General features: G+C 43.8%; 12 non-coding genes across 12 annotated transcripts; all 12 read left to right on the plus strand.

Annotated features, from left to right (window-relative positions):
- Window positions 1–790: 790 nt before the first annotated feature.
- Window positions 791–863, plus strand: TRNAF-GAA (transfer RNA phenylalanine (anticodon GAA)). The gene has a single exon. It is a non-coding gene; the product is annotated as a tRNA-Phe (tRNA).
- An 890-nt stretch (window positions 864–1,753) lies between these two features.
- On the plus strand, window positions 1,754–1,826 carry TRNAF-GAA (transfer RNA phenylalanine (anticodon GAA)). Its single transcript has one exon. It is a non-coding gene; the product is annotated as a tRNA-Phe (tRNA).
- A 923-nt stretch (window positions 1,827–2,749) lies between these two features.
- Window positions 2,750–2,822, plus strand: TRNAF-GAA (transfer RNA phenylalanine (anticodon GAA)). The gene has a single exon. It is a non-coding gene; the product is annotated as a tRNA-Phe (tRNA).
- A 932-nt stretch (window positions 2,823–3,754) lies between these two features.
- Window positions 3,755–3,827, plus strand: TRNAF-GAA (transfer RNA phenylalanine (anticodon GAA)). Its single transcript has one exon. It is a non-coding gene; the product is annotated as a tRNA-Phe (tRNA).
- A 671-nt stretch (window positions 3,828–4,498) lies between these two features.
- TRNAF-GAA (transfer RNA phenylalanine (anticodon GAA)) lies at window positions 4,499–4,571 on the plus strand. Its single transcript has one exon. It is a non-coding gene; the product is annotated as a tRNA-Phe (tRNA).
- Window positions 4,572–4,837: 266 nt separating this feature from the next.
- TRNAF-GAA (transfer RNA phenylalanine (anticodon GAA)) lies at window positions 4,838–4,910 on the plus strand. Its single transcript has one exon. It is a non-coding gene; the product is annotated as a tRNA-Phe (tRNA).
- Window positions 4,911–6,781: 1,871 nt separating this feature from the next.
- TRNAF-GAA (transfer RNA phenylalanine (anticodon GAA)) lies at window positions 6,782–6,854 on the plus strand. The gene has a single exon. It is a non-coding gene; the product is annotated as a tRNA-Phe (tRNA).
- A 671-nt stretch (window positions 6,855–7,525) lies between these two features.
- On the plus strand, window positions 7,526–7,598 carry TRNAF-GAA (transfer RNA phenylalanine (anticodon GAA)). The gene has a single exon. It is a non-coding gene; the product is annotated as a tRNA-Phe (tRNA).
- Window positions 7,599–9,416: 1,818 nt separating this feature from the next.
- Window positions 9,417–9,489, plus strand: TRNAF-GAA (transfer RNA phenylalanine (anticodon GAA)). Its single transcript has one exon. It is a non-coding gene; the product is annotated as a tRNA-Phe (tRNA).
- Window positions 9,490–10,996: 1,507 nt separating this feature from the next.
- TRNAI-GAU (transfer RNA isoleucine (anticodon GAU)) lies at window positions 10,997–11,070 on the plus strand. The gene has a single exon. It is a non-coding gene; the product is annotated as a tRNA-Ile (tRNA).
- A 671-nt stretch (window positions 11,071–11,741) lies between these two features.
- On the plus strand, window positions 11,742–11,814 carry TRNAF-GAA (transfer RNA phenylalanine (anticodon GAA)). Its single transcript has one exon. It is a non-coding gene; the product is annotated as a tRNA-Phe (tRNA).
- A 270-nt stretch (window positions 11,815–12,084) lies between these two features.
- TRNAF-GAA (transfer RNA phenylalanine (anticodon GAA)) lies at window positions 12,085–12,158 on the plus strand. The gene has a single exon. It is a non-coding gene; the product is annotated as a tRNA-Phe (tRNA).
- Window positions 12,159–13,342: the final 1,184 nt, after the last annotated feature.

Consider the following 13,342-nt stretch of genomic DNA (forward strand, 5'->3'; position numbering starts at 1 on the left):
GTCAAGGATCTTGCTGCCTGTTTTCTTTTCCGGCAACATGCAACGACATAAAAATTTCACTCATCAATAGCATCCCTTCACACCTGCACATGGTACCCCACAATTGTAGGCAACAGGTAGCACAACAGGCCAAAATAGCTCAGTTGGGAGAGTGTTAGACTGAAGATCTAAAGATCCCGGCTTTCGGCAAGCATTGTAGTTTTAACAAAGATCCCACTACGTGTGATTGTTTGTCTATCCTGTTAATCAGGCTAGTGCGTGTTTGATTCTTTCGCTTCCCATGTGCCTGTTGGTCATAACAGAGTGGTTGCTTAGTTTCACCTGGAACAAAGTCAAGGATCTTGCTGCCTGTTTTCTTTTCCGGCAACATGCAACAACATAAAATTTTCACTCATCAATAGCATCCCTTCACACCAACACATGGTACCCCACAATTGTAGGCAACAGTTAGCACAACAGGCCGAAATAGCTCAGTTGGGAGAGCGGTAGACTGAAGATCTAAAGGTCCCGGGTTTCGGCAAGAGTTGTAGTTTTAACAAAGATCCCACTACGTGTGATTGTTTGTCTATCCTGTTAATCAGGCTAGTGCGTGTTTGATTCTTTCACTTCCCATGTGCCTGTTGGTCATAACAGAGTGGTTGCTTAGTTTCACCTGGAACAAAGTCAAGGATCTTGCTGCCTGTTTTCATTTCCGGCAACATGCAACGACATAAAAATTTCACTCATCTATAGCATCCCTGCACACCAGCACATGGTACCTCACAATTGTAGGCAACAGTTAGCACAACAGGCCGAAATAGCTCAGTTGGGAGGGCGTTAGACTGAAGATCTAAAGGTCCCTGGTTCGATCCCGGGTCTCGGCAACTGGACATGCTTGTTTTGGTGTACCGCTTCCTGACAAGAAAAGGAAGACAAAGGGGAAGGTTTAGAAAGTTGTTTAGAGCAGATTAGGGTCTCGGGGGCAGCTGAAACTCAATTGTGCAGCAACCCGCAGTTTATGCTTTTCTCAGTCAATGTGCAAGGACATGTCAAAAGATTGTACACCAATACTCATAGCGCTGCAGAACCTCAGGAAATAAAGTCCAGCATGTTGCATTTTTGAAGCCCTCACCTGCAATATACCAATGAAACCGGTGGGAACAAGACCTAGCCGGCTTTGAAAGATAGTAAAAGTCATGACAATCTCAAAGCTAGCCTTAGACAACTTGATGAAAGCAAGTAGAACTTTTTTGATGTGTAGTCCTTAGAAACTGAAAGTAAACAGCAGAGGAGAAACTGCAAATTATGCTGGAAATCCAGGAAGTTGTGGTAATAGACGGCCAGCAGACAGGCAACAATCACAACATGAAAGGAGATTTTTGAACCGAGCTTATATTTGATTGTCAAAAATAACTATTGTTTTTACTGCGGGTACAATGCTGATGTTATAAAATAGAAGTGAATGCTGTGACTATAAATCTCCTTTAAGGGCTCTATGATGCCTTCGTGTCGACGCATGGTGCCACGTGACTTCTGGCCACACAAACTGCAGAGTGCCAAAATAGCTCAGTTGGGAGAGCGTTAGACTGAAGATCTAAAGGTCCCGAGCTTATATTTGATTGTCAAAAATAACTATTGTTTTTACTGCGGGTACAATGCTGATGTTATAAAATAGAAGTGAATGCTGTGACTATAAATCTCCTTTAAGGGCTCTATGATGCCTTCGTGTCGACGCATGGTGCCACGTGACTTCTGGCCACACAAACTGCAGAGTGCCAAAATAGCTCAGTTGGGAGAGCGTTAGACTGAAGATCTAAAGGTCCCTGGTTCGATCCCGGGTTTCGGCAAGCGTTGTAGTTTTAACAAAGATCCCACTACGTGTGATTGTCTATCCTGTTAATCAGGCTACTGCGTGTTTGATTCTTTCGCTTCCCATGTGCCTGTTGGTCATAACAGAGTGGTTGCTTAGTTTCACCTGGAACAAAGTCAAGGATCTTGCTGCCTGTTTTCTTTTCCGGCAACATGCAACGACATAAAAATTTCACTCATCAATAGCATCCCTTCACACCAGCACATGGTACCCCTCAATTGTAGGCAACAGTTAGCACAACAGGCCGAAATATCTCAGTTGGGAGAGCGTTAGACTGAAGATCTAAAGATCCCGGCTTTCGGCAAGCATTGTAGTTTTAACAAAGATCCCACTATGTGTGATTGTTTGTCTATCCTGTTAATCAGGCTAGTGCGTGTTTGATTCTTTCGCTTCCCATGTGCCTGTTGGTCATAACAGAGTGGTTGCTTAGTTTCATCTGGAACAAAGTCAAGGATCTTGCTGCCTGTTTTCTTTTCCGGCAACATGCAACGACATTCCGGTGGGAACAAGACCTAGCCGGTTTTGAAAGATAGTAAAAGTCATGACAATCCCAAAGCTAGCCTTCGACAACTTGATGAAAGCAAGTAGAACTTTTTTGATGTGTAGTCCTTAGAAACTGAAAGTAAACAGCAGAGGAGAAACTGCAAATTATGCTGGAAATCCAGGAAGTTCTGGAAATAGACGGCCAGCAGACAGGCAACAATCACAACATGAAAGGAGATTTTTGAACCGAGCTTATATTTGATTGTCAAAAATAACTATTGTTTTTACTGCGGGTACAATGCTGATGTTATAAAATAGAAGTGAATGCTGTGACTATAAATCTCCTTTAAGGGCTCTATGATGCCTTCGTGTCGACGCATGGTGCCACATGACTTCTGGCCACACAAACTGCAGTGTGCCAAAATAGCTCAGTTGGGAGAGCGTTAGACTGAAGATCTAAAGGTCCCTGGTTCGATCCCGGGTTTCGGCAAGCGTTATAGTTTTAACAAAGATCCCACTACGTGTGATTGTTTGTCTATCCTGTTAATCAGGCTAGTGCGTGTTTGATTCTTTCGCTTCCCATGTGCCTGTTGGTCATAACAGAGTGGTTGCTTAGTTTCACCTGGAACAAAGTCAAGGATCTTGCTGCCTGTTTTCTTTTCCGGCAACATGCAACGACATAAAAATTTCACTCATCAATAGCATCCCTTCACACCTGCACATGGTACCCCACAATTGTAGGCAACAGGTAGCACAACAGGCCAAAATAGCTCAGTTGGGAGAGTGTTAGACTGAAGATCTAAAGATCCCGGCTTTCGGCAAGCATTGTAGTTTTAACAAAGATCCCACTACGTGTGATTGTTTGTCTATCCTGTTAATCAGGCTAGTGCGTGTTTGATTCTTTCGCTTCCCATGTGCCTGTTGGTCATAACAGAGTGGTTGCTTAGTTTCACCTGGAACAAAGTCAAGGATCTTGCTGCCTGTTTTCTTTTCCGGCAACATGCAACAACATAAAATTTTCACTCATCAATAGCATCCCTTCACACCAACACATGGTACCCCACAATTGTAGGCAACAGTTAGCACAACAGGCCGAAATAGCTCAGTTGGGAGAGCGGTAGACTGAAGATCTAAAGGTCCCGGGTTTCGGCAAGAGTTGTAGTTTTAACAAAGATCCCACTACGTGTGATTGTTTGTCTATCCTGTTAATCAGGCTAGTGCGTGTTTGATTCTTTCACTTCCCATGTGCCTGTTGGTCATAACAGAGTGGTTGCTTAGTTTCACCTTGAACAAAGTCAAGGATCTTGCTGCCTGTTTTCATTTCCGGCAACATGCAACGACATAAAAATTTCACTCATCTATAGCATCCCTGCACACCAGCACATGGTACCTCACAATTGTAGGCAACAGTTAGCACAACAGGCCGAAATAGCTCAGTTGGGAGGGCGTTAGACTGAAGATCTAAAGGTCCCTGGTTCAATCCCGGTTTTCGGCAACTGGACATGCTTGTTTTGGTGTACCGCTTCCTGACAAGAAAAGGAAGACAAAGGGGAAGGTTTAGAAAGTTGTTTAGAGCAGATTAGGGTCTCGGGGGCAGCTGAAACTCAATTGTGCAGCAACCCGCAGTTTATGCTTTTCTCAGTCAATGTGCAAGGACATGTCAAAAGATTGTACACCAATACTCATAGCGCTGCAGAACCTCAGGAAATAAAGTCCAGCATGTTGCATTTTTGAAGCCCTCACCTGCAATATACCAATGAAACCGGTGGGAACAAGACCTAGCCGGCTTTGAAAGATAGTAAAAGTCATGACAATCTCAAAGCTAGCCTTAGACAACTTGATGAAAGCAAGTAGAACTTTTTTGATGTGTAGTCCTTAGAAACTGAAAGTAAACAGCAGAGGAGAAACTGCAAATTATGCTGGAAATCCAGGAAGTTGTGGTAATAGACGGCCAGCAGACAGGCAACAATCACAACATGAAAGGAGATTTTTGAACCGAGCTTATATTTGATTGTCAAAAATAACTATTGTTTTTACTGCGGGTACAATGCTGATGTTATAAAATAGAAGTGAATGCTGTGACTATAAATCTCCTTTAAGGGCTCTATGATGCCTTCGTGTCGACGCATGGTGCCACGTGACTTCTGGCCACACAAACTGCAGAGTGCCAAAATAGCTCAGTTGGGAGAGCGTTAGACTGAAGATCTAAAGGTCCCTGGTTCGATCCCGGGTTTCGGCAAGCGTTGTAGTTTTAACAAAGATCCCACTACGTGTGATTGTCTATCCTGTTAATCAGGCTAGTGCGTGTTTGATTCTTTCGCTTCCCATGTGCCTGTTGGTCATAACAGAGTGGTTGCTTAGTTTCACCTGGAACAAAGTCAAGGATCTTGCTGCCTGTTTTCTTTTCCGGCAACATGCAACGACATAAAAATTTCACTCATCAGTAGCATCTCTTCACACCAGCACATGGTACCCCACAATTGTAGGCAACAGTTAGCACAACAGGCCGAAATAGCTCAGTTGGGAGAGCGTTAGACTGAAGATCTAAAGGTCCCTGGTTCGATCCCGGGTTTCGGCAAGCATTGTAGTTTAAACAAAGATCCCACTACGTGTGATTGTTTATCTATCCTGTTAATCAGGCTAGTGCGTGTTTGATTCTTTCGCTTACCATGTGCCTGTTGGTCATAACAGAGTGGTTGCTTAGTTTCACCTGGAACAAAGTCAAGGATCTTGCTGCCTGTTTTCTTTTCCGGCAACATGCAACGACATAAAAATTTCACTCATCAATAGCATCCCTTCACACCAGCACATGGTACCCCACAATTGTAGGCAACAAGTAGCACAACAGGCCGAAATAGCTCAGTTGGGAGAGCGTTAGACTGTAGATCTAAAGATCCCGGCTTTCGGCAAGCATTGTAGTTTTAACAAAGATCCCACTACGTGTGATTGTTTGTCTATCCTGTTAATCAGGCTAGTGCGTGTTTGATTCTTTCAAGTCAAGTCAAGGATCTTGCTGCCTGTTTTCTTTTCCGGCAACATGCAACGACATCAAAAAATTTCACTCATCAATAACATCCCTTCACACCAGCACATGGTACCCCTCAATTGTAGGCAACAGTTAGCACAACAGGCCGAAATATCTCAGTTGGGAGAGCGTTAGACTGAAGATCTAAAGATCCCGGCTTTCGGCAAGCATTGTAGTTTAAACAAAGATCCCACTATGTGTGATTGTTTGTCTATCCTGTTAATCAGGCTAATGCGTGTTTGATTCTTTCGCTTCCCATGTGCCTGTTGGTCATAACAGAGTGGTTGCTTAGTTTCATCTGGAACAAAGTCAAGGATCTTGCTGCCTGTTTTCTTTTCCGGCAACATGCAACAACATTCCGGTGGGAACAAGACCTAGCCGGCTTTGAAAGATAGTAAAAGTCATGACAATCCCAAAGCTAGCCTTCGACAACTTGATGAAAGCAAGTAGAACTTTTTTGATGTGTAGTCCTTAGAAACTGAAAGTAAACAGCAGAGGAGAAACTGCAAATTATGCTGGAAATCCAGGAAGTTCTGGAAATAGACGGCCAGCAGACAGGCAACAATCACAACATGAAAGGAGATTTTTGAACCGAGCTTATATTTGATTGTCAAAAATAACTATTGTTTTTACTGCGGGTACAATGCTGATGTTATAAAATAGAAGTGAATGCTGTGACTATAAATCTCCTTTAAGGGCTCTATGATGCCTTCGTGTCGACGCATGGTGCCACGTGACTTCTGGCCACACAAACTGCAGTGTGCCAAAATAGCTCAGTTGGGAGAGCGTTAGACTGAAGATCTAAAGATCCCGGCTTTCGGCAAGCATTGTAGTTTTAACAAAGATCCCACTACGTGTGATTGTTTGTCTATCCTGTTAATCAGGCTAGTGCGTGTTTGATTCTTTCGCTTCCCATGTGCCTGTTGGTCATAACAGAGTGGTTGCTTAGTTTCACCTGGAACAAAGTCAAGGATCTTGCTGCCTGTTTTCTTTTCCGGCAACATGCAACAACATAAAATTTTCACTCATCAATAGCATCCCTTCACACCAGCACATGGTACCCCACAATTGTAGGCAACAGTTAGCACAACAGGCCGAAATAGCTCAGTTGGGAGAGCGGTAGACTGAAGATCTAAAGGTCCCGGGTTTCGGCAAGCGTTGTAGTTTTAACAAAGATCCCACTACGTGTGATTGTTTGTCTATCCTGTTAATCAGGCTAGTGCGTGTTTGATTCTTTCACTTCCCATGTGCCTGTTGGTCATAACAGAGTGGTTGCTTAGTTTCACCTGGAACAAAGTCAAGGATCTTGCTGCCTGTTTTCATTTCCGGCAACATGCAACGACATAAAAATTTCACTCATCTATAGCATCCCTGCACACCAGCACATGGTACCTCACAATTGTAGGCAACAGTTAGCACAACAGGCCGAAATAGCTCAGTTGGGAGGGCGTTAGACTGAAGATCTAAATGTCCCTGGTTCGATCCCGGGTTTCGGCAACTGGACATGCTTGTTTTGGTGTACCGCTTCCTGACAAGAAAAGGAAGACAAAGGGGAAGGTTTAGAAAGTTGTTTAGAGCAGATTAGGGTCTCGGGGGCAGCTGAAACTCAATTGTGCAGCATCCCGCAGTTTATGCTTTTCTCAGTCAATGTGCAAGGACATGTCAAAAGATTGTACACCAATACTCATAGCGCTGCAGAACCTCAGGAAATAAAGTCCAGCATGTTGCATTTTTGAAGCCCTCACCTGCAATATACCAATGAAACCGGTGGGAACAAGACCTAGCCGGCTTTGAAAGATAGTAAAAGTCATGACAATCTCAAAGCTAGCCTTAGACAACTTGATGAAAGCAAGTAGAACTTTTTTGATGTGTAGTCCTTAGAAACTGAAAGTAAACAGCAGAGGAGAAACTGCAAATTATGCTGGAAATCCAGGAAGTTGTGGAAATAGACGGCCAGCAGACAGGCAACAATCACAACATGAAAGGAGATTTTTGAACCGAGCTTATATTTGATTGTCAAAAATAACTATTGTTTTTACTGCGGGTACAATGCTGATGTTATAAAATAGAAGTGAATGCTGTGACTATAAATCTCTTTTAAGGGCTCTATGATGCCTTCGTGTCGACGCATGGTGCCACGTGACTTCTGGCCACACAAACTGTAGAGTGCCAAAATAGCTCAGTTGGGAGAGCGTTAGACTGAAGATCTAAAGGTCCCTGGTTCGATCCTGGGTTTCGGCAAGCGTTGTAGTTTTAACAAAGATCCCACTACGTGTGATTGTCTATCCTGTAACAGGATAGACAACAGGCCGAAATAGCTTAGTTGGGAGAATGTTAGACTGAAGATCTAAAGGTCCCTGTTTCGATCCCGGGTTTTGGCAAGCGTTGTAGTTTTAACAAAGATCCCACTACATGTGATTGTTTGTCTATCCTGTTAATCAGGCTAGTGCGTGTTTGATTCTTTCGCTTCCCATGTGCCTGTTGGTCATAACAGAGTGGTTGCTTAGTTTCACCTGGAACAAAGTCAAGGATCTTGCTGCCTGTTTTCTTTTCCGGCAACATGCAACGACATCAAAAAATTTCACTCATCAATAACATCCCTTCACACTAGCACATGGTACCCCTCAATTGTAGGCAACAGTTAGCACAACAGGCCGAAATAGCTCAGTTGGGAGAGCGTTAGACTGAAGATCTAAAGATCCCGGCTTTCGGCAAGCATTGTAGTTTTAACAAAGATCCCACTATGTGTGATTGTTTGTCTATCCTGTTAATCAGGCTAGTGCGTGTTTGATTCTTTCGCTTCCCATGTGCCTGTTGGTCATAACAGAGTGGTTGCTTAGTTTCACCTGGAACAAAGTCAAGGATCTTGCTGCCTGTTTTCTTTTCCGGCAACATGCAACGACATAAAAATTTCACTCATCAATAGCATCCCTTCACACCAGCACATGGTACCCCACAATTGTAGGCAACAGTTAGCACAACAGGCCGAAATAGCTCAGTTGGGACAGCAATAGACTGAAGATCTAAAGGTCCCTGGTTCGATCCTGGGTTTCGGCAAATGCATATGCTTGTTTTGGTGTACTGCTTCCTGACAAGAAAAGGAAGACCAAGGGGAAGGTTTAGAAAGTTGTTTAGAGCAGATTAGGGTCTAGGGGGCAGCTGAAACGCAATTGTGCAGCATCCCGCAGTTTATGCTTTTCTCAGTCAATGTGCAAGGACATGTCAGAAGATTGTACACCAATACTGATAGCGCTGCAGAACCTTAGGAAATAAAGTCCAGCATGTTGCATTTTTGCAGCCCTCACCTGCAATATACCAATGAAACTGGTGGGAACAAGACCTAGCCGGCTTTGAAAGATAGTAAAAGTCATGACAATGCCAAAGTTAGCCTTAGACAACTTGATGAAAGCAAGTAGAACTTTTTTGATGTGTAGTCCTTAGAAACTGAAAGTAAACAGCAGAGGAGAAACTGCAAATGATGCTGGAAATCCAGGAAGTTGTGGAAATAGACAGCCAGCAGACAGGCAACAATCACAACATGAAAGGAGATTTTTGAACCGAGCTTATATTTGATTGTCAAAAATAACTATTGTTTTTACTGCGGGTACAATGCTGATGTTATAAAATAGAAGTGAATGCTGTGTCTATAAATCTCCTTTAAGGGCTCTATGACGCCTTCGTGTCGACGCATGGTGCCACGTGACTTCTGGCCACACAAACTGCAGAGTGCCGAAATAGTTCAGTTGGGAGAGCGTTAGACTGAAGATCTAAAGGTCCCGGGTTTCGGCAAGCGTTGTAGTTTTAACAAAGATCCCACTACGTGTGATTGTTTGTCTATCCTGTTAATCAGGCTAGTGCGTGTTTGATTCTTTCACTTCCCATGTGCCTGTTGGTCATAACAGAGTGGTTGCTTAGTTTCACCTGGAACAAAGTCAAGGATATTGCTGCCTGTTTTCTTTTCCGGCAACATGCAACGACATAAAAATTTCACTCATCAATAGCATCCCTTCACACCAGCACATGGTACCCCACAATTGTGGGCAACAGTCAGCACAACAGGCCAAAATAGCTCAGTTGGGAGAGCGTTAGACTGAAGATCTAAAGGTCCCTGTTTCGATCCCGGGTTTCGGCAAGCATTGTAGTTTTAACAAAGATCCCACTACGTGTGATTGTTTATCTATCCTGTTAATCAGGCTAGTGCGTGTTTGATTCTTTCACTTCCCATGTGCCTGTTGGTCATAACAGAGTGGTTGCTTAGTTTCACCTGGAACAAAGTAAAGGATATTGCTGCCTGTTTTCTTTTCCGGCAACATGCAACGACATAAAAATTTCACTCATCAATAGCATCCCTTCACACCAGCACATGGTACCCCACAATTGTAGGCAACAGTTAGCACAACAGGCTAAAATAGCTCAGTTTGGCGAGCGTTAGATTGAAGATCTAAAGGTCCTTGGTTCGATCCCGTGTTTTGGCAACTGCACATGCTTGTTTTGGTGTACCGCTTCCTGACAAGAAAAGGAAGACCAAGGGGAAGGTTTAGAAAGTTGTTTAGAGCAGATTAGGGTCTCGGGGGCAGCTGAAACGCAATTGTGCAGCATCCCGCAGTTTATGCTTTTCTCAGTCAATGTGCAAGGACATGTCAGAAGATTGTACACCAATACTGATAGCGTTGCAGAACCTCAGGAAATAAAGTCCAGCATGTTGCATTTTTGCAGCCCTCACCTGCAATATACCAATGAAACTGGTGGGAACAAGACCTAGCCGGCTTTGAAAGATAGTAAAAGTCATGACAATGCCAAAGTTAGCCTTAGACAACTTGATGAAAGCAAGTAGAACTTTTTTGATGTGTAGTCCTTAGAAACTGAAAGTAAACAGCAGAGGAGAAACTGCAAATTATGCTGGAAATCCAGGAAGTTGTGGAAATAGACGGCCAGCAGACAGGCAACAATAACAACATGAAAGGAGATTTTTGAACCGAGCTTATATTTGATTGTCAAAAATAACTATTGTTTTTACTGCGGGTACAATGCTGATGTTATAAAATAGAAGTGAATGCTGTGACTATAAATCTCCTTTAAGGGCTCTATGACGCCTTCGTGTCGACGCATGGTGCCACGTGACTTCTGGCCACGCAAACTGCAGAGTGCCGAAATAGTTCAGTTGGGAGAGCGTTAGACTGAAGATCTAAAGGTCTCTGGTTAGATCCCGGGTTTCGGCAAGCGTTGTAGTTTTAACAAAGATCCCACTACGTGTGATTGTTTGTCTATCCTGTTAATCAGGCTAGTGCGTGTTTGATTCTTTCGCTTCCCATGTGCCTGTTGGTCATAACAGAGTGGTTGCTTAGTTTCACCTGGAACAAAGTCAAGGATCTTGCTGCCTGTTTTCTTTTCCGGCAACATGCAACGACATAAAAATTTCACTCATCAATAGCATCCCTTCAGCAGGCCCTTTGTTAAAACATGTGCCTGTTGGTCATAACAGAGTGGTTGCTTAGTTTCATCTGGAACAAAGTCAAGGATCTTGCTGCCTGTTTTCTTTTCCGGCAACATGCAACGACATAAAAATTTCACTCATCAATAGCATCCCTTCACACCAGCACATGGTACCCCACAATTGTAGGCAACAATTAGCACAACAGGCTGAAATAGCTCAGTTGGGAGAGCGTTAGACTGATAGATCTAAAGGTCCCTGGTTCGATCCTGGGTTTCGGCAACTGGACATGCATGTTTTGGTGTACCGCTTCCTGACAAGAAAAGGAAGACCAAGGGGAAGGTTTAGAAAGTTGTTTAGAGCAGATTAGGGTCTCGGGGGCAGCTGAAACGCAATTGTGCATCATCCCGCAGTTTATGCTTTTCTCAGTCAATGTGCAAGGACATGTCAAAAGATTGTACACCAATACTCATAGCGCTGCAGAACCTCAGGAAATAAAGTCCAGCATGTTGCATTTTTGAAGCCCTCACCTGCAATATACCAATGAAACCGGTGGGAACAAGACCTAGCCGGCTTTGAAAGATAGTAAAAGTCATGACAATGCCAAAGCTAGCCTTAGACAACTTGATGAAAGCAAGTAGAACTTTTTTGATGTGTAGTCCTTAGAAACTGAAAGTAAACAGCAGAGGAGAAACTGCAAATTATGCTTGAAATCCAGGAAGTTGTGGAAATAGACGGCCAGCAGACAGGCAACAATCACAACATGAAAGGAGATTTTTGAACCGAGCTTATATTTGATTGTCAAAAATAACTATTGTTTTTACTGCGGGTACAATGCTGATGTTATAAAATAGAAGTGAATGCTGTGACTATAAATCTCCTTTAAGGGCTCTATGATGCCTTCGTGTCGACGCATGGTGCCACGTGACTTCTGGCCACACAAACTGCAGAGGGCCAAAATAGCTCAGTTGGGAGAGCGTTAGACTGAAGATCTAAAGGTCCCTGGTTTGATCCCGGGTTTCGGCAAGCGTTGTAGTTTTAACAAAGATCCCACTACGTGTGATTGTTTATCTATCCTGTTAATCAGGCTAGTGCGTGTTTGATTCTTTCGCTTACCATGTGCCTGTAGGTCATAACAGAGTGGTTGCTTAGTTTCACCTGGAACAAAGTCAAGGATCTTGCTGCCTGTTTTCTTTTCCGGCAACATGCAACGATATAAAAATTTCACTCATCAATAGCATCCCTGCACACCAGCACATGGTACCTCACAATTGTAGGCAACAGTTAGCACAACAGGCCGAAATAGCTCAGTTGGGAGAGCATTAGACTGAAAGTTCAAAAGGTCCCTGGTTCGATCCCGGGTTTCGGCAACTGGACATGCTTGTTTTGGTGTACCGCTTCCTGACAAGAAAAGGAAGACCAAGGGGAAGGTTTAGAAAGTTGTTTAGAGCAGTGTTTCTCAACTCCAGTCCTCAAGGCGCACCAACAGGTCGTGTTTTCAGAATTTCCCTAAGATGAAACAGCTGTGTTAATTACTAAGGCAGTGAAACTGATCAAATCACCTGTGCAAAATAATGGTAAGCCTGAAAACATGACCTGTTGGGGCGCCTTGAGGACTGGAGTTGAGAAAACGGAAAATTGTATACTCACCTTTCCGTAATTTTCCTTTCCTGTCGCATCTTCATGGCAGCATACACGTTGGGTTGTGACTCCGCCTCCACAACCTGATAGGACCACATAGGTATAAATTAGAGAGCAGGCACCTGCCCCAGTATTCTCCGTAAATATACACACATGTCACCTCAGAGGGTGGGTGATTGTATGCTGCCATGAAGATGCGACAGGAAAGGAAAATTACGGAAAGGTGAATATACAATTTTCCGTTTTCCTGTCGCATCATGGCAGCATACACGTTGGGGAGTAACTCGCCAAACTGGGTGGGAGTGCAAAAAAAATCAAATTTATTGACAAGGAACAGAAGAATTGGCCTGTATGACGGCCCTCCCAAATTCCACTGCTGCTAAGCGTGCAGCGTCTATTTTGTAATGGGAAATGAAGATGTTTCTTGAAGACCAAGTGGCCGCTCTACAAATGGTTTCCGCCGAAACTTTACAGTAAGCTGCCCATGAAGTAGCCATTGCCCTGGTGGAATGCGCTCTAAGGTCTTCCGGGATTTGCAAGGTGCTTAAGGAGTAGGTCTTCTTGATAGTTTTCACGAGCCATGAGGCGATGGTACGGGCAGAGGCTGCCTGGCCCTTCCTGAACCCATGTGGGATGACTAAGAGGTTCTCGCATCTCCTGAACGACTTGGTCACCGAGAGGTAATGCAGAACGTTGCCCCTAACATCCAGGGGATGAGGAACGCCCTGATCTGTGTTCAAAGCCGGGAGGTCAATCTCCTGGTTAAAGTGAAATGCAGAAGAGACCTTTGGGATAAACTTGTCTGAAGGTTTTAGGGTTAACCTGTCTGGATAAATCATCAGGTATGGTTCCTTGATAAGTAAGGCTTGCATTTCCGAGACCCTCTTCGCTGAAGTGATGGCAATTAGGAATG

This window comes from Aquarana catesbeiana, linkage group LG04, assembly GCF_042186555.1.
Source record: "Aquarana catesbeiana isolate 2022-GZ linkage group LG04, ASM4218655v1, whole genome shotgun sequence".
Taxonomy (NCBI): Eukaryota; Metazoa; Chordata; class Amphibia; order Anura; family Ranidae; genus Aquarana; species Aquarana catesbeiana.